The following is a 19287-nucleotide window of genomic DNA, read 5'->3' as shown; positions in this document are numbered from 1 at the left end:
AGGTGCATACCCTTTGATCCAGCAATAGCAGTTGTAGGGCTATATCCCAAAGAGATCATACAGATGGAAAAAGAATCCACATGTACAAAAATATTCACAGCAGCTCTTTTTGTGGTGGCAAAGAATTGGAAATTGAGAGGATGCCCATCCATTGGGGAATGGCTGAGCAACTTGTGGTATATGAATGTAATGGAATATTATTGTGCTATGAGAAATGATGAACAGGCTGACTTTAGAAAACCTGGAAAGACTTGTGTGGTCTGATGCTGAGTGAAGTGAGCAGAGCCAAGAGAACTTTATGCACAATACACAACATGTTGTGCGATGACTAATATTGATAAACTGAACCCTTCTCAGCATTACAAGGATCTAAGACATCTCCAGAGGCCTCAGGATGGAAAATGCTGTCTGCATCCAAAGAAAGAACTATGGAAGTTGAATTGCTATCATTTTTTTCTCTTCTGTCGAGTTCTGCTTCCTCTTTCTGATGGTTCCTTCTATTGTTTTTGATTTTTACTTACAACTTCACTAATGTGAAAATATGTTTAATAGGAATGTAAATATAGCCTATATCAGATTGTGTGCCGTCTTGGGGAGGGTGGTGGGGAGGAAGGGGGAGAAAAATTTTAAACTCAAAAGCATATGGAAGTGATTGTTGATAAATCAAAATAAACTAAAAAATTTTAAAAAGAAAAAAAGAATAGGGAATGGAAGAGCTGGGAGGAAAATTAGAACACAGTACTGGAGCTACAAGACCCTAAGAACTTTTTAACGCCAACTTTGGAGCCAGTCAGCTGACACATTCCCCACCCCATTCACTGTTACAGTCTCTGATAGCGGGGAAGGGAACCATGCTGATCCCACAATACTGTTAGGTAGGCTTGGAGACCAATGACAAACCAGCTTCACCACAGGCTAGACTCAGCCTACAAATAAGCTGCTATTTCTCATCTCCTTCCTGCCCTCAGATGAGTGGTGGCACTCAAAGCCTGACCCAATCTACCCCCTACAAGCCCTTGGCCCCCTCCCCACCCAGACCAATCATCCCAGAGAAGCAGCCATCTGCCCTCACCCCCAGGAGAAGAGCTGAAGTAGGCTACTCCACAGGCCATCTGGCCACCTCCTCCACGTTGGGAAATGGACTTGTGTTAGGCTCCATCTGTTCCCACAAAGAAAAATGGTGACCTTCAAGGAGATACATCCTAGCATTTCTCCAAAGGAAAGCCTAATGAGGAGTCAGGAGACATAGGCCGAGTCCCAACTCTGCCCTCAGTGACATACAGAGTGAATCTGAATACGTCACTTCCCAGCTCTGGGACTCAGTTTCCTCATCTGCAAAAGGATGGGTTTGAGATAAATGCTCTTGAAAGTCTCACCCAGCTTTGAAATTCTGTCTTGTAAGGTCCCATCCAGCTCCCTCTCAGTTCTGATTCCCTGTTCTAAAGGTCCTTCCAGCTCTGGCATTTCATATTCTAAGCTCCCTCCAAGTTCTGATACTCCCTGTTCTAAGGGTCCTCTCAGCTCTGACATTTTGTGTTCTAAGCTCCCTCCAAGTTCCAATACTTCCTGTTCTAAGGGTCCTCTCAGCTCTGACATTTTTGTGTTCTAAGCTCCCTCCAAGTTCCAATACTTCCTGTTCTAAGGGTCCTCTCAGCTCTGACATTTTGTGTTCTAAGCTCCCTCCCAGTTCTGATATTCCCTGTTCTAAGGGTCCTCCCAGCTCTGACATTTCCTGTTCTAAACTCCCTCCAAGTTCTGATATTCTCTGTTCCGAGCTCCCCCCAACCTCCCCTATTATTCTTTTCTCAAAGAATCATAGGTTTGGGTGCCATGGCCAGGACATACAATTCTGGCCCCACGTTCTGCTCACTGCTTATCCACTGGCTTGCTGTGTAACCTTGAATGATTCACTCTGAACCTCCACCCCTTGCCACCCCTAAGCCATCTGTAAAATGACAAACTTTCCCATCCCTCCTTCTCCCAACACAGTGAAGAGGCTGCTGAAACTGCTTTACACATTGTATTATTAAAATTGCATTGCACTCCTTATAATAAATACCTGACCAGGTTAGATGGGTCTACTAACCTATTGCATAGATGGGGGAACTGAGGCACAGAGGTCAAACAACCTGCATAAGGTTATCCAATACATTGGAATTCTTACAAAGAATGAATCCATGTCCCCTGCCTGCCTGGCCTGCTGGTCACCCAGTTCCTCTGCCAGTCCAGCAAGGTGCCAAGGCCTCCTCAATTCAAGGATACCTGCTTCTGAAAAGCGTTTCTCCAACTCGAACCCAGACAGGAAAGAATGACTCACAATCCTCCTTTGGGAAGCTCTGCCAGTGCAAGTCTGTCTCCATGGCAAAGTTCCACCCCTCCCCCATGCAGCTTCAGTCCATCCCACTCTTTTGAATGTAATTCGGTGGAAGTCACAAAGGGGTTAGACGGCAGAGACAGGAGGGAGTCAGGGAAGAGAAAGAAGAGGAAGGAAAGGACAGAAGAAATGTGCTTCTGGGCAGAAATCAAGCCTGGAATAAAACCTCACAGTAGAGCAAGATTTCTACAAAGCCCAGGAGGAAGGTGAGGAGAACTCTTATTCAGCTGGTCTTCAGGTCAGTTATGGGAGAGCAGAGTCATCTTCTTTCAAAGGGCACTTGTAGGCACACACAGGACTGTCTCTCTTTATCCTGCCCTGTGGTAAAGACCCTCAATCAGCCAGACCCTGGTTCTCCCCAGAAGTTACCAAATTTGGGGCCAGCCTTGCCTGTCAATGGCTAACAACCCCATGTCAGGTGGGTTCTAACCCATGGACCTCATGGAATAGTTAACATTTATACAAGTGCTTGAAGGTTTGCAAAACGCCTTACAAATGTTACCTCATTGGATGTTGACAACAGCCATAGGAAGGAAGTGTTATTATTTTCCACATTTTACTAATAAGGAAACTGAAGCAGACAGCAGTTAGGTGACTTCCTAGGGTCACACCGCTGTGATTGCCTGAAGCTGTATTTGAACTCAAGGCTTCCTGACTCCAGGTCCAGAAATCTATCTACTCTACTGCACAGCTGCCTGAAAGAACCATGTTGCCTCTCTAGATCTCAGTCACCTAGTATCAAAGGAAAGAGTTGGACTCCATGGCCTTCTAGGTCTGTGATTCCTTGATATCAGCCCAAGTGTCTCATTTGGCATTAGAAAACTAAAACCTAGAGAGGTGACATGATTTCCCTAACTCCATAAATGTAAAAAAGCAATTGAATGATCATTAAGGTTGCTTTGGGCTCTAAATCCTCTGCTCTAAGGTCCCTTCCAGATCTGGCATTCTATGTCCCAAATTTATTTCCAGCTCTGACATTATGTTAGCATGATAGTCGAGATTATAAGCCCCACCCCAGCCCAGCTGACTCCTCTTTTCTAAGACTGTCTGAGCTCTGGCTGTTCTAAGCCCCTCTGAGCTCTGGTATCCTCTGTTCTAAGCCCCTCTGAGCTCTGGTATCCTCTGTTCTAAGCCCCTCTGAGCTCTGGCATCCTCTGTTCTAAGCCCCTCTGAGCTCTGTATCCTCTGTTCTAAGCCCCTCTGAGCTCTATCCTCTGTTCTAAGCCCCTCTGAGCTCTGTCATCCTCTGTTCTAAGCCCCTCTGAGCTCTAGTATCCTCTGTTCTAAGCCCCTCTGAGCTCTAGTATCCTCTGTTCTAAGCCCCTCTGAGCTCTGGTATCCTCTGTTCTAAGCCCCTCTGAGCTCTGGTATCCTCTGTTCTAAGCCCCTCTGAGCTCTGGCATCCTCTGTTCTAAGCCCCTCTGAGCTCTGGTATCCTCTGTTCTAAGGCCCTCTGAGCTCTGGCATCCTCTGTTCTAAGGTCCCTTCCAGAAGGCAGAACTTGGAGGAGCTAAATTTCAAGTCTTCTGTGTGTTTGAGAGAGGACAGTATGAGGGCATTGAAACAATAGACTGCCTCCTTCCCAGTGGTTTGTGAAAGACCAGGAAAAGCGAGGATAGGACAGTTAAAAAACATGACCCACTTCACCATTTGCCTAACATTGATCCACAGAAAAATGCTGGGCCTGATCCCCAAGAAGTGTCCAAGTCAGCCGAGGACAGCAATGGCCAGAAAGACCAGGAAATTTCTCAATCAGGAAGGAGAAGGAAGGAGGAACTGAGTTGCTGTAGGAGCTGTCCGATCAGCACTCACCTAGCTCCTGGCCCAGTCCAAAGCTCTTCCTGGCATCAGCCCAGATGGATGGCTGAGGCCAGAAATCCCAGCTGATTCACAGAGGGACAAACTCAGAAGAAGGGAAGAGGAAGTATGGTGCTTGGATTTGGGTGGCCTAGAAAGGTAGTACTTTCCTCCTTAATGGGTGATTCCCAACAAAGGCTGAACCACCCCTTGTGATGTATGTTGTAGGGGGGATTTTTCTATGATTACAGTTTGGACTACATGAGCCCCTGAGGTCTCTTCTGACCCTGACATTATATGGTTCTGGGCCAAAAGAGACCTGAGTTAGAATCCCACCTCTGACACTTATTAGTTGACACAACCTTCTTTGAGTCTCAGTTTCCTCATCTATAAAATTGGGACAAGAATACCCACTGCACCAATATATTATGGGCCAGTTTGAGGCTCAAATGGCATATTTACATTGTATACTCTACAAACCTACAGCACTACATAAATGTCGTCAAGGAAGAGGAGGTAATGGGAGGCAGCTGTCAGGGTCAGTGGAAAGTACATTTGACTTGGAGTAAGAGGACCTGAGTTCAAATCCCAATACTTCTACCTGTCACTTTTGTGATCCTGGGTAGAGCATGTGACTCCATGGGCCTCAGTTTCCTTTTCTGTCTCTATAGCCAAACCATTCTAGGTAACAGGCTCCCAAAGTATACATTTTTATCCAGCCCATGGCCTGTAGCTAAGGTTGACCCAAAGAACGGCTGAGCATCAAAGTTTAGCAATAGGGGTTTTCCTGCTCCCTAATGGCTCAGAGACTCAGAGATGTCCTCATGCTCAAGGTCGCAACCAGACCAAAGTTACCAGGTGTTGCTAAGCAGCAACCTGAGAAAGTTCCTGCTTCCACATCTCTGGCTTACAGGTCCATGAAACTAAGAGCACCATAAAGTGATAAAAGTGGAGCCCCAGGAAGGGAAGAAGAGCCAGGTGGTGAGAAGGATGAGAAACTACATGAGCAGAAACAAGATGATAATGAGGATGGAGGGGACAGAGAGGGAATGAGACTGGCTATACCAGGTGGCCAATGCTGGAGAGCAGAGGGAGATGACGTTAAATAGGTAAGATAGGACCGGTTCAGAGTTGGCAGGGACATCAATGCTCATCTAATCCATCTTATTCCTGAATAGGAAACACCCTCATTGGGCCAGAGATTTAGAGCTTGAAGGGACCTTAGAATCTACTGACTCCAGCTTCCTCATTTCACAGATAAGGAAACTGAGGCACAGAGAGGTTATATGGCTTGCCCAGGATCATACAACTAGGGGGTGTCAAAGGCAATATTCCGACTCAGGCAAACGATCATTCACGATTTACTTGCAGACCTCTCACCAAGCCAAACTAACCACCTCTCAAAGCAGTACATTCCACTTTTAGACAGCTTTGAATTGTTAAAAAAAAAAAAGTTTGTCCCAACATCATCTAAACCTGCCTCTTCCCTCTGCGTATCCCAATTCTGCCCTCGAGAACCCAGCAAAACCAGGCTAATCCCTCTTAAATGTGACAGCCCACCAAATTCTAAAGATAGCCATCACATCCTCTTGGAGTCTCCTCTTATCCTGGAGAAACATCCTGAATTCGCAGGTAACCAACTGGCCAAATTGAATAGAGTAGGGCTTTTAAATAAAGAAATAAACAAACAAACGAATAAATAAATAAACAAATGAACGAACGAACGAATGAATGAATGAATGAATGAATGAAGAAATGGATGAATGAATGAATGACTAGATAAATAGAAAAATAAACAAACAAATAAGTGAATGAATAAATAAATACACACACACACACACACACACACCACACACACACACACATTAGAGCTAGGAGGACCCTCAGAGGCCAACTAGGCCATCTTAAAGATGTGGAGACTAAGGTCTAGGAGGTTAAGTCACTTATCCAAGGCCACCTAGAAAGTGTCAGTGGTAAGATTTAAACCCAGGTCCTCTCACTCCAGAGTCAGCCGGTTTTTTTCTTCTATGGTACCATGTTGGAGTCGTTCCACAAATAAACCTAGGTATTGATCACGGCTGATAGGGGTCAGCTATGCCTCCATGTGCCATTCATCTCCTACCTCCATGCATTTGCCCAAGCTGTGCCTCATGCCTGAAATATAAGACCTCTTCATCTTCGCTCTACAAAATCTTTATCTTCCTGCAAAACTCATCTCAGTGGTGTGGTGGACACAGGTCTGAACATGGAATCAGAAGTCTGGGGTCTTAATCCACCACTCTCACTTGGTAGCTGTGTAATCCCAGGAAATTATTCTCCCTCTCGGAGCCTTCTGAGTTTCCTCATGTGCAAAATGAGGAAAATAATTCTTGTTCCTCCTCATTGGATCATTGCAATGAAGGTACCAGGCAAATCCTGCAGCCATATAGAAATCTGACTTCTTATTACCTTTCCACACATCACCACCACCCCTCACCTCTGGTTGTCAGTATTCACTCTCTTCCAATAGTCCTAGAACTCTCTGTCCAATCTCTTCTTTGCCACTTTCATTACTTAATTGAACTTACTGGTGAACATGTCGTATCTTTCCAGTAGAATACAAGTCCTCTAGCTCTCTGATTGTGTGATTCTAAGAACCAGACCAAAAATGAGTTACGCACTGGGTTGGGCACTGGCTCTAGAGGCAAAGAATCTTGGTTCAAATTCTGACTCAAATACCTCCTATTTCTACAACCTTGGACAAGTCATTTAACCTCATTGGGTCTCCTGTGTAAAATGAGGTTGAACTGAATTGCCTCTGTCTCCTCTGCTCCATCTCCGTCTCGCTGGCTCAATCTCTCTGCTCCATCTTTGTCTCTCTGCTTTGTCTTTGTCTCTCTGCTCTATCTGTGTGTCTCTCTGGCTCTATTTCTTCCAGATCTATGGTCCTGTGACTTTGGGCAAATCACTTCAGTTCTTCGGTCCTCAGTTTCCCTCGGTATAAAATGAAAGGGTTGGAGTACATGGCCTCTGAGATCCTTTCCAACTCTACATCTGTGGTTCTAATAATTTTGCTTTTCTGTGTCTCATAAACCAAAAGGGGTGGGCTGGATGGCTGGAGCTCTGATCCTAAGTGCCAGAGGCAGGATTTAAACCCAGACCCTTAATCCTTGTTTTTAGAACTGACTTGAGCCAGGTCTTCTGACACCTGGTTTCCTTTTGCCCACTTCTCTTTGTTGCCTTTCCATGTCTTCCCCCCAAGCTGAGGTTGTCCTTAGAGCTAGGGAAGTCAGAACAGCTTTGTGATTAATGACTCTCGTAGGGATACGTCAACTCCCCCACTGTTCTGGTAGTGGCTTCCTGTGAGCCAACTCTGTTGAGGACCTCATCTCTCCAGTTCAGGAGACAGGCTCCTGTCTGGAATACTAACATGTCTGTCCCTGCAAGACTCCAGGGCCATCAGCTGGGGGTTACCCCTGCTCCCTCCCTGTCTCAGGCCCTAATCTTCTCATTAGCAAGTCTTCAGGCTCCCTTCCTGGGCTCTCCAGAGAAGGTTCTCTCTACCTGCCTCAAACTGCTTCATCTTTCCTTCCCTCTCTAGCCTCCCTCCCCACAGGGATAAATGAATCATCTCCTTCTAGCCCAACAAAGCATCCAGCTGGGGGGATGGGCTGGATGGAGGATAAGAAAATAAAAGACAAAGACAGACAGACACAGAGAGGCAGAGCCAGAGAGCAGAGAGACAGAGAGGAGAGACAGAGGCAAAGACCGAGAACAGAGAGACAGTACAGAGACAGAGAGCCAGCTGATCAGCTTGGTCATCAAACCTTGCCCCTATCTCCATTACTGTCAGAATGACCTTCGAGGGAGGCCAAAACCTTAATATTTGTGCCACTGCTGGTCAGAAGGAGTAGAGGGTACTACAAAGAGGAAAGAAAAAAGATTTTCATCCAAACCAAGGCATGAGGTCCATGGGAACCAGAGCAGCCTGCCTTCGGTCTCTTCCTACTCCAGTCCAACCTCCATTTAGTCACCAAAGCAATTTTCCTAAAGCTCAGGTTTGCTCTTGTCACATGCCCCTACTCAATAAACTGCAGTGGCTCCCTATTGCTTTCAGGAACAAGTACAAAACCCTCTGGCATTCAAAGCCCCTCATAGTCTAGTCCTTTCCTACCTTTCTAGTCTTCTTACATATTCTCCCCAACACGTATTCCTCAATCTGGTGACACTGGTCTCCTGGCTGTCCTATAAACAAGACTCCTCTTGGCTCTGGCCATTTTCTCTGTCTGTCCTCCATGCTTAGAACTCTCTCCCTCATTTTCATCTACTGGATTCTCTGACTGTCTCTCTACTCTGTCTTTGTCTCTCTGTCTCTGTCTCTCTGCTCTATCTTTGTCTCTGTCTCTCTGCTCCATCTGTGTGTCTCTGGCTCTATCTCTCAGCTCCATCTGTGTCTCTCTGGCTCTGTCTCTCTGCTCTATCTTTGTCTCTCTGTCTCTGTCTCTCTGCTCTATCTTTGTCTCTCCAGCTCTGTCTCTCCATGGGTTTTAGTTGTGTTAAATGGGAATGATGATACCCCTAGAACTCACCTCCCTAGGTCCCTATGACAGTCAAATGTAATGACTTAAAATAAAACACTGTCTGTAAACCTTAGAATGTTATGTAAGTGTCAGTTGTTATTAATATTGTCATCACTATTATTCAATTAACATTTAATGAACTGAACTGACTTGACTCAGTATATCTTATGCTCAACAGTATTTATTTGCATCCTCACCATGTGTGGGAGTGGTGTAGGTGGAAGGTGGACAGCAAACCAAGACATTCTCTCCCCTCCCAGTCCCTGGAGCACAGCTCTACTGAAGTTAATGAAAGGCTGGCCACCTCCATGTCAGGAGAGGAAATTAAAACAGGATGATTAATACAGGGAATAGGTGAGTCTGAGGCAGCAGAGAGGCCTCCTCAAAACACTGGGATGTGGGTGGGTTAGTAAGGATATGAGATTACCTCTGTGCAGGCTGCTGGAACAGATCTTGGATAGGGAGTCAGGGGATTTGGGTTCAAATCCTGTCTCTGCCACTTACTAGCTATGTGACCTTGGGTAAGTAACTTTCCCTCTCTGAGCCTCAGTTTCCCCCACTGTAAAATAAATGGATAGGATCAAATTATCTAAGGTCCCTCAATTATATGAGCCTGTGAAATCGTTGCTATAGGAACTTCTTTGAAAAATGAAAGAAACAGATTCTTGGAATAGGCACATGTAGGGAGAAACACAACCAGCAGAAATGTCATAAAATAATCTCAATGCTCCTTCCTCATTCTTCTGTAGGGGCCTTTCATGGCAGAAATATTTTAAGTCAGAAAGATATATTCAAGAATATAAGAGAAGTGGGGGTGATAGAAGGGAGGGCAGATTGGGGGAGGGGTAGTCAGAAGCAAAACACTTTTGAGGAGGGACAGGGTAAAGGAGAGAGAGAATAGAATAAACGGAGGTGGGAGGAATACGATGGAGGGAAATACAGTTAGCAATTTTGAAGCAAGTTTCTCTGATAAAGGCCTCATTTCTCAAACATATAGAGAACTGAGTCAAATTTATAAAAGAGCCATTCCCCAATAAATAAATGATAAGAACAGTTTTCAGATGAAGTAATCCAAGCTATCTATAGCCATAATGAAAAAAAATGTGCTCACTCACTGTTGATTGGAGAAATGCAAAATTAAAACAATTCTGAGGTACTTCTTCATACCTATTAGATTGGCTAATAGAACAGAAAAGGAAAATGACAAATGTTGGAGGGGATGTGGGAAAAATGAGACATTAATGTACTGTTGGTGCTGTGAATTGATTCAACCATTCTGTAGAGCAATTTGGAACTATGCCCAAAGAGCTATAAAACCATGAGTACCCTTTGACATAGCAATACCACTACTAGGTCTGCGTCCCAGAAGAGATGAAAAACAAAAAGCAAAAGGACCCATATGCACAAAAATATTTATAGCAGCAATTTTCTGGCAGCAAAGAATTGGAAATTAAGGGGATGCCGATCAATTGGGGAATGGCTGAACAAACTGTGGTATGTGATTATGACGGAGAGTAGGATGCTCTCAGAAAAACCTGGAAAGACTTACATGAACTGACGCAAAGCAAAATTACTGTGTACAAAGTCACAGCAACATTGTGAGATGATCAGCTGTGAATGACTTAGCTATTCTCAGCAATACAATGATCCAAGACAACTCCAAAGGACTTAGGATAAAAAATGCTGTCCATCCCCAGAGAAAGAACTGATGGTCTCTGAATACAGAATGAAGCAGACTTTTTCTTACTTTATTTTTCTTGAAGTTTCTTTTTTTTGGGGGGGGGAAGGGTCTATGTTTTCCTTCACAACATGACTAATAGGGAAATAGGCTTTGCATGACTACACATGTATTACCTGTATCAAATTGCTTGCCTTCTCAATGAGGTGGAGGGAGAGAATTTGGAACTCAAAACTTTAAAAACTTGTTAAAAATTGTTTTTACATGTAACTGGGGAAAAATAAAATGCTAAATAAATTTTTTAAAAAGATACATTCATATTCTGCCTCAGACACTTCCTCAGGGAAAATAACAACCTTTTTTTCCTCATCTGGAAAATGGGGATAATAATGAAGCAGCTGATAACCGTGGATAGAGTGCTGGGCCTGGAGTCAGAAAGATCTGAGTTCAAATCCACCCTCAGATATGTACTAGCCTGTGTGACCCTAGGCAAGTCACCTCACATTTGTTTGCCTCATTTAACCTGTCTGCCTCAGTTTCCTCATCTGTACTGGGCATAAAAATAGCACCTACCTCCCACGGTTGTTGTGAAGATCAAGTGAGATAATTGTAAAAGGGCTCAACATGCTTCCTGGCACATAGTAGGCATTATATAAATGTTAGTTATTATTACTATTAACCTCACAAAATTGTGGTATTAAGATAATATATGTAAGGGGAAGCTAGGTGGCACAGTGGATAGAGCACCGACCCTGAAGTCAGGAGGACCTGAGTTCAAATCCAGCTTCAGACCAAACACCTGACGCTTACTAGCTGTGTGACCCTGGGTAAGTCACTTAACCCCAATTGCCTAAAAAAGAAAAAAAAAGATAACATATGTGAAGCATGTTGCAAACCTTAAAGCATTATATAAATGGGAACTATAGAACACCTCTCTTCTCTGTCCCCTTCTCTCTTCTCACACAGCCACCACCCTAGTTCCTCATTACCTCTTGCCTGGACTATGGTAACAGTCTCCCTTTTTATATTTTTTATTGATAAAGTTGGTCTTTACATTATTACATTTTTAATATTTCCTTCCCTCCTCTCCTATTCAAAGAGCCCCCACACACATGAAAAATAAATCAATTCAGCAAAACCAATCACCATATTAACTATGTCTGACAGTAGATGCAGTATTCCATACCCATAAACCCCCCACCTCTGCAAAGGGTACATTTGATCAACTCTTCCTGGTCCAAACTTGGCCATGTAATAACTTGGTCAGAGAATGATATCTCAACTCCCATTTTGTCTCATTTCCAAACTACACTATCAACCCAGATGCTATTATAGCCTTCCTAAGGACCAAGTCTGCCCATGCAATGTCTTCCCCTAGAGAGCCCAGACTTGCCCAGAAGATGGCATTTAAGACCTCCCCAACCTAGTTCCCACAAGCCTTCCCAGCTTTATTTCACATAAATGCTCTCATGCATTAATAAACTGTCAGATAAATTACCTAACTAGTCAGTCCCTGAAATCAACATGTCATCTCCCGACTCCATGAATTTGCTTTATTCCTAAAATACTTTCTTGTTTCATCTCTGCCTTCAGAATCCTTCTCTTACTTCATGTTTCAGCTCAGAGTTCCTCTGTGAAGATTTCATCAATCCTCTGGTCAGCAGGGTCCTTTTCTTGGTCTTCTTTTTGGTACTGCCAGTGCCTAGCACACATTCTCTGTGCTGAAGCGTATACAGCATTGGGTTGGGAGTCACCAAATCTGAATTTGAATCCTTGCTCTGCTACTTAATATCGTGTAACCTTGGTTAAGTCACATAATCACCCTGGGCCTCAGTTTCCTCATCTGTAAAATGCAATGGTTGGACTAGATGACCTCTTGTTCCCTCCAACTCTATATTTATGATCCAATGGATGTTTGTTGTCAATAAACATTTATTAAGCGCCTATGCTGTCAAACATTTATTGAGTACCTACTGTGCCAGGAATTGTGCTAATCCCTAGAAGTACAAAGAAAAGCAAAAGCCAGTCCCTACCCTCAAGGAGTTCACAATCTAGCAAGGGAGAGAAGATGCAAACAACAACATACCAATAAGCTATAGTCAGGATGAAATGGAAATAACGGAGGGAGGGAAGGCACCAGCGTTAAGGGGGATCAGTAAAGCCCGCTCTTAAAAGACGGGATTACAGCGAAGACTCGTTTGGCGTCTTGCATTAGCTATCCACTTTCCTTCTCAGTCTTTAGACTTTGGAGATGCCGGGTGAGAATAATTAAGTTTGCTGATTTGAAGCTCAACTTCACACAGCTAAAAAGTTCCTTAGGCTGGATTCAAATCCAAGCCTCTTGACTAAATCTGGCCTCTATCTACTATATCATGTCACTCAATATTAGTGCCTTTGCAGTGTTGATTATCCTAGTCTAATCCGTCTATATCTCATTTGCCGTAGTTGTTTGCGTGTTACCTCTCCCATTAGAGTGTGACCCCCCTGAGGGCAAGAACTATCTTCTATTTTTCTTTGTATCTCCAGCACTTAGCACAGTGTAGCCTGGCACTTTCTTGTTGTTCAGTTGTTATTTTTTTTTTCACTCATGTCCAATTCTTGACTCCATTTGGGGTTTTAATAGCAAAGATAATGGAGTGGTGTGCCATTTCTTCTTCAGCTCATTTTACAGATGAGGAAACTGAGGAAAACAGGGTTAAATGACTTGCCCAGAATCACTTTAAGTAGGAAGTAGCCTGGCACTTAATAAATGCTTTTGACTTATTGATTGACTGGCTCTATCTTTTACTTACTGAGAGAGTATAAGCCACTTCAGGGCACACAGTAGGTACTTATAAATTGATTGACTATTCCTCCCCCCAGCAGGAGCTGAAGGGAAGTCCTTTGGAATTAAACCACAAAATTACTTTTCCTACCTCAGGGAAGATGTGCACCAGAAAAATTTCAGTCTTGGAAAGAAAACCCCAGCTCTGCATAGGCTGGTGCTTTGTACATGTCTAAAAGGTGATTCTATTCTTCCCAAGAGGGAATAGATGTCAGGGAAAAAATGGCAATGATCCCTGGGGCAGGAGGAGGAAGCTGGACAGGGGTCCAATTCTTCCAGATTTTACAGATTATTAGGAGGTGCAGATATGTACACGTACACTGAATGTATATGTAAGGCAAAAACGAATTAACATGAACAGTTGGTGGGAAAGGGGAGGGGAGATCAGAAAAGACTCTGGCAAATGGGAGTGTTCATCCTCATCTGATCCTCGAAGGGATCTAGAGAAACGAAGGAGTAGAGATGGCTAGGGACTGCATTCCAGGCATATCTTCCTCCCTCATCAACACAGAGTTGAGCTTATCAGTGCCAGACTGGGGGGCGTGGCAGGCTGAGTGTTTCAGATGGGCGCAAGGTTCCTGGTCATTCACCTCACCTGCGGATGGGATAAGTGGCTGAGAGGACTGGACACAGAGTCACCCTTCAAACCAACTTGGGAAGCTTTTCATCTTTTCCGACCTCCATTGACTACCTCAGCGGCCCCAGATTCAAGCTGAATTATAATAGGATTTAACAGGACCAAGCATGGCCTCTGTCCAAAAACCATCGCCTTTACTCCAATCTGTCACAGGGCCCAAAATTCTGCCATGATGGACTCACACTTCTGGGATTTGAAGACCTTGGTCTTCTAGGCTCTCCTATTGAAATGCAAATACTCTGGGAGGTTTACCCCTTGGGATGAGAACTCGGCACAGCCTTAAGCTCTCAAGACCACTGATTTGGAGTAAAAAAAATCCAGATTCAAATCTCAGCTCTGCTCCTTACTACTTATGTGACCTTGAACAAGCTGCCTTCCCTCCTCGGCCTCAGTTTCCTCATCTGTAATACAGAAAGCAGATGGCCTCTGAGGTCCCTTGCAGCTCTAGAACCATGGTCCCTCTATAGTCCTCAGTTTCCTCATCTGTAAAATGGGGTCAGACTAGATGGCCTCTGGGGTCCCTCCCAGCTCTAAATCTCTGGTCCTCAGTTTCTTCTTCTGTAAAATAAGGGTGTTGGACCAGATGGCTTGTGAGGTCCCTTCCAGCTTTGGACCCCTGATTCTGTAATCTGTAAAATGAGAGGACAGACTAGATCTGAGGTCCTTCACCTTCTTTGTGTCATGGACCCCTTGGGTGGTCGTGGTCACCCCTGGTAAGCCTTCTCAGAATAATGTTGTTCAATGCATAACATAAAATACACAGGATTGCATAGGAAACCAAATATACTGAAATACAGCTATCCACAGCTAATATGGTTTTGCATGACTTCATATGTATAATGGGAATCACATTTCTTGCCTTCTTAATAACTGGTGGAGGGGCGGAGAGAGGGAAACAACTTGAAACTGAAAATTAAAAGAAACAGAAAAATTGTTGAAAAAAATTTTAAGATAAGTTCACAGATCTCTGGTTAAGAACCTTTGGGTGCTCTCTGAGGTTCCCCTTCCTGCTAGCTCTAAATTTTCGGGTTTCTATGATGCCAGCTGACAGAACACAAGCCTTGGCTTCTGTGTTTGAGGAAGGGGAGAGGACGAAGTGTCCTGAAAAGAAGGGGAGAATGAAAAAGGGATCAAAGAAAGTCCCAACTTTGCCTCTTTGCCAAAGGCAAGCAATGGCAGCCAGCTTCCTCTCTGGAACTCCATCCCAGCTGGCTTACCAAGCCGAGACCTGTCACATCACCCAGCAGGGAAGGAATCCACAGAGCAGATGGCTATGTCCAGCCTCCACACTACTCAAAACTACTGCATAAATAGCCTTCTTGACAGTCACTCACCCTGGAACCCAGACAAAGGTGGTTCTCTAGCCACCCAGTGACAACCACACCATCTTTCCTGGGTACCTTGCCCCAGAATTCCCAGAAGTGCAACTCCCTCCCCCAACTCCTTTAAAGCCCTACTGTGTCCCACTCAAACCAACTCTCTCTGTCTCTGTCTCTGTCTCTGTCTCTGTCTCTCTCTCTGTGTCTCTCTTTCTCTCTTTCTCTCTCTCTCTTTCTCTCTTTTTCTCTCTCTGTCTCTCTCTCTCTGTCTGTCTGTCTGTCTCTCTCTCTCTCTCTCTCTGGCCACCCACTGCACTTGCTATTCACACAAACTAAGAAACATCCTTAGAAGGAACCTGAAGAAGTCATCTTCTAGATGACTCACCCAAGAGAGTTGAAGTGACTCACAGAAGCTGGAGGTGGAAGGGACCCGAGCAGCCATCTGGTCCTACCAAGAACCCCTCCTCTACAACACACTTGACAAGTGGCCAGCCCATCTCTGCTGGCAGACCTCCAGTAAAGAGGAACGCCTGGCACACATTCACAGCAGGAAGAGACCTTAGAAGCTGAGCCCACTTACTTTAACAGAGGAGGAAACTGAAAAATCATCAAGGTGAAATGATTTATCCAAGGGTCACACAGGTAGTAAAAGGTAGAACCAGGATTCAAATCCAGGTCCTGTGACTCTAAATCCAGCAAACTGTTCCAATGTGGTTGGAGGCTTTTCTCCTGATACAAGCCCAAATTCACAGTTTTATAGATTCTCGCCCCAGGTCTAAAGAGGACAATTATAATCCCTCCTCCACATGACAGCCCCTCAAATACTGGAAAACAGCTTTTCTGTTCCTCTTCATTATGTAGTTTTAAGAAAGATGCCAGAACACAGAGAGAATAAGTGAACTGACCAGTCACACAGCCAGTATGAAAGGGACAAAGAGAAAGAAAAAGGGAGGGAGGGAGGGAAGGTGGGAAGGAAGGAAGGAAGAAGGAAAGAAGCAAAGAAGGAAGGAAAGAAAAAAGAAGGAAAGAAGGAATGAAGGAAAGAAGGAAGAAAAAGAAAAAATGAATGAATGAATGAATGAATGAATGAATTTATTAAGAGCCTTCTATGTGCCAGGCACTAGGCTAAGCACTTTAAAATTAGTCAATCCTCAGAACAATCTGGAAAGTTAGGTGCTATTATTATTCCCATTTTATAGTTGAGGAAACTGAGGCAAACAACAGTAAAGTAGTCATCCATTCTGAGGCAGGATTTGAACTCAGGTCTTCCTGGCTCTTTATTTGAGGCCATACCATCTTTCCTCCCCCATTTTAAAGTATCTGAGAAGGGAAATGCCACCTTGGTCAAATCCTAATAGGCAATTAGGTGATACTGTGGATAGAGCAGTGGGTCCAGAGTCATGAAGACCTAGGTTTGAATGCAGTCTCAGACACATACCAGCTGAGTCTGAGAGTAGTTAAGTGACTCGACCAGTGTCGAAGGCAAGATTCCAACTCAGGTCTTCCTGAATAACAATGATGAGGACGAAGATAATAACAATTACAACTATGATGACGATAACGATAGTAACAGCTAGTATTACATAGCACCTACTACATTCCAGATACTGTCCTAAGTGCTTTACAAATCACATCTCATCTGCTCTACACAACACCCTGAGAGGTGGGTGCTGTTATCATGCCCTCTGCACTGCCTGCCTGTCAGACACTAGCCCTGCTGTGTGACATTAAACACGTCATGTAATTTCTCTGGGGCCAGATTCCTCAGATGTAAATGGCCCCTAAGGACCTCCCAGCTGGTCCCCTTTAAGCCTCATGCCCTCTCTCCTGCCTCTCTCCAATGCAGCATCTAAACAGCTTGTTTGTACACAGCTGCTTGCCCATTGGCTCCCCCATTAGACTGGGAGCTTCCTGAGGGAAGCAACTTGTGTTTTTGTTGGGGTTTTTTGGGGGGGTTATCATCTTAGCACAAAGCCTGGCACATAGCAGGCACTTAGTAAATCCTTGTTACCTTGGATTCCAGGGCTAAATAAATCTATGCCCCTGTGACTTGGGCTCAAATTCTGGTGGACCACTTACTGCCTCTGTGACCTTGGCCAAGGGCAGTTTTTACAAGTAATTTGCCCAAGCTCACATGGGTTAAAAGTGTCAAAGGCAGAACTGGAACTCAGGTCCTCTGTCTGCAGAGCCAGGGCTCTTTCCATATTGGCCTCCGACTTGGGTTTGAATCCCACCACTACTGACTGTGTGACCCTGACCAAGTGGGTCTCAGTGTCCTCATCTTTATAATGGGGTGGTTGGAATCACTGGCCTCTGAGATCACTTCTAGCTCCAGAGCTTAAGTGACCAGACAGCTTTCTGAATTCACATCTGTGTCCCGACTCTGAAGAGTCTGTCCCCATCAGTGGCTCCAGAGGCCACACAGCTTCTCCACCAACAGGCGAATTCCTGGGACACACCCTCGGGCCTCACCCTGCCGCACAGATGCCGCCATTCAGCAACGACTCTTGTTGGCCAGGAACCAGTCCCCTCTTCCCCAAAGCCACCTCCTACCCCTGCAAATATTTAAACAGCATAAAGCTCGGATTACTGTCAGGGCCAGGGCAGCACTGGGGAAGTTTGTGGGTGGAGACCTGGAGCAGCTTCAGGGAAAGAGGGTCAGGACCCCAGCTCTTTAGAACTCAGTTTACTCACCTGGACATGACAAGGATGCCAATTAACATTCTTATTGGCCATTAAGGTTCGCAAAGTGTTTTATGTATTCACAATCCTCACAACAGCCCTTGGAGTTAGATACTATTCCTATAATGACCATCCCCATTTTACAGGATTGTACATTTTACATTTATTAAGTGCTTACTATGTGCCAGGTAGTGTGCTAAGCACCAGGGATACAAAAAGAGGCAAACCAGTTCTTGCCCTCAGAAAGCTTACAATTTAATGGTGAAGACAACATGCAAACAAATATATACAGAGTAAGCTCTATACAGGATAAATAGGAAATAATGAAGAGAAGAAAGGGACCAGAATGAAGAGGGACTGGGAAAGGCTTCTTGTGAAAAATGGGATTTGAGTTGGGACTTAAAGGAAGCCAGGGAGGTCAGTGGTCAGATTGGAGAAGGGAGAGTGTTCTAGGCATGGGGACAGTCAGCGAAAATGCCTGGAGCCAAGAGATGGGGGGGGGGGGTTGTCCTAGTTTGTGGAACAGCCAGGAGGCCAACGTCATGGGACTGAGGAGGAGAAGAGATGAAAATCAGACTGAAAGAGATCAAGAGACTCATTCAAGGCCACACAGCTAGTAAGTGTCTCAGGCAGGATTTAAAACTGTATCAATGTCCATCAATTGGGGAATGGCTGAACAAGCTGTGGTACATGAATACAATGGAATACCATTGTGTTATAAGAAATGATGAGCAGGCAGACTTCAGAAAAACCTGGAAAGACTTGTATGGTCTGATGCTGAGTGAAGTGAGCAGAACCAGGAGAACGTTGTACACAGGAACAGCCACGTTGTGCGATGACTGACTTTGATAGACTTAGCAACACAAGGATCTAAGACATCTCCAAAAGACTCACGATGGAAAATGCCGTGCACAGCCGAGAAACGGATGCAGACGGAAGCAGACTATTTGCTCTCTTTCTTTCATTGTTGTTTTATTTGTCTCTTCTTTCTTGGGGCTCCTCCCCTTACTTCTAACTCTTCTTTACATCATGACTAAAGTGAAAAAATGCTTAACATGAATGTATAAGTAGAACCTATATCAGATTGCATGCCATCTTGGAAAGGGAGGAGGAGAGGGAGAGGAGAAAATTTAAAACTTAAAATCTTATGGAAGTGAATGTTGAAAACTAAAAATAAATTAATTAATGATAAAAAAACTATATCTAAGTTCCCTCATAGCTCTAACATTCTTGTATTCTCTATTCTAAGGCCCCTCCCAGCCCTAATATCCCCTATTCTGAAGCCCCTCCCAGCCTTGACATTCCCTTTTTTAAGGCCTCTCCCAGGTCTGACATCCCCTGTCCTGAGGCCCCTCCCAGCCCTGACATCCCCTATTCTGAGGATCCTCTCAGCTCTGACATCCCCTGCTCTAACGTC

At 44.5% G+C, this 19287-nt stretch overlaps 1 protein-coding gene across 1 annotated transcript in view; it reads right to left on the bottom strand.

Moving 5' to 3' along the window:
- SGSM1 (small G protein signaling modulator 1) overlaps nucleotides 1-19287 on the bottom strand; it is a 115790-nt gene that overhangs the window by 73998 nt on the left and 22505 nt on the right.

The sequence above is a fragment of the Phascolarctos cinereus genome, unplaced genomic scaffold, assembly GCF_003287225.1.
Source record: "Phascolarctos cinereus isolate Bilbo 61053 unplaced genomic scaffold, phaCin_HiC Scaffold_4;HRSCAF=312, whole genome shotgun sequence".
In the NCBI taxonomy this organism is placed as follows: Eukaryota; Metazoa; Chordata; class Mammalia; order Diprotodontia; family Phascolarctidae; genus Phascolarctos; species Phascolarctos cinereus.
Note: the sequence above shows the minus strand (reverse complement) of the source record. Positions and strands in the feature narration are given on the sequence as shown.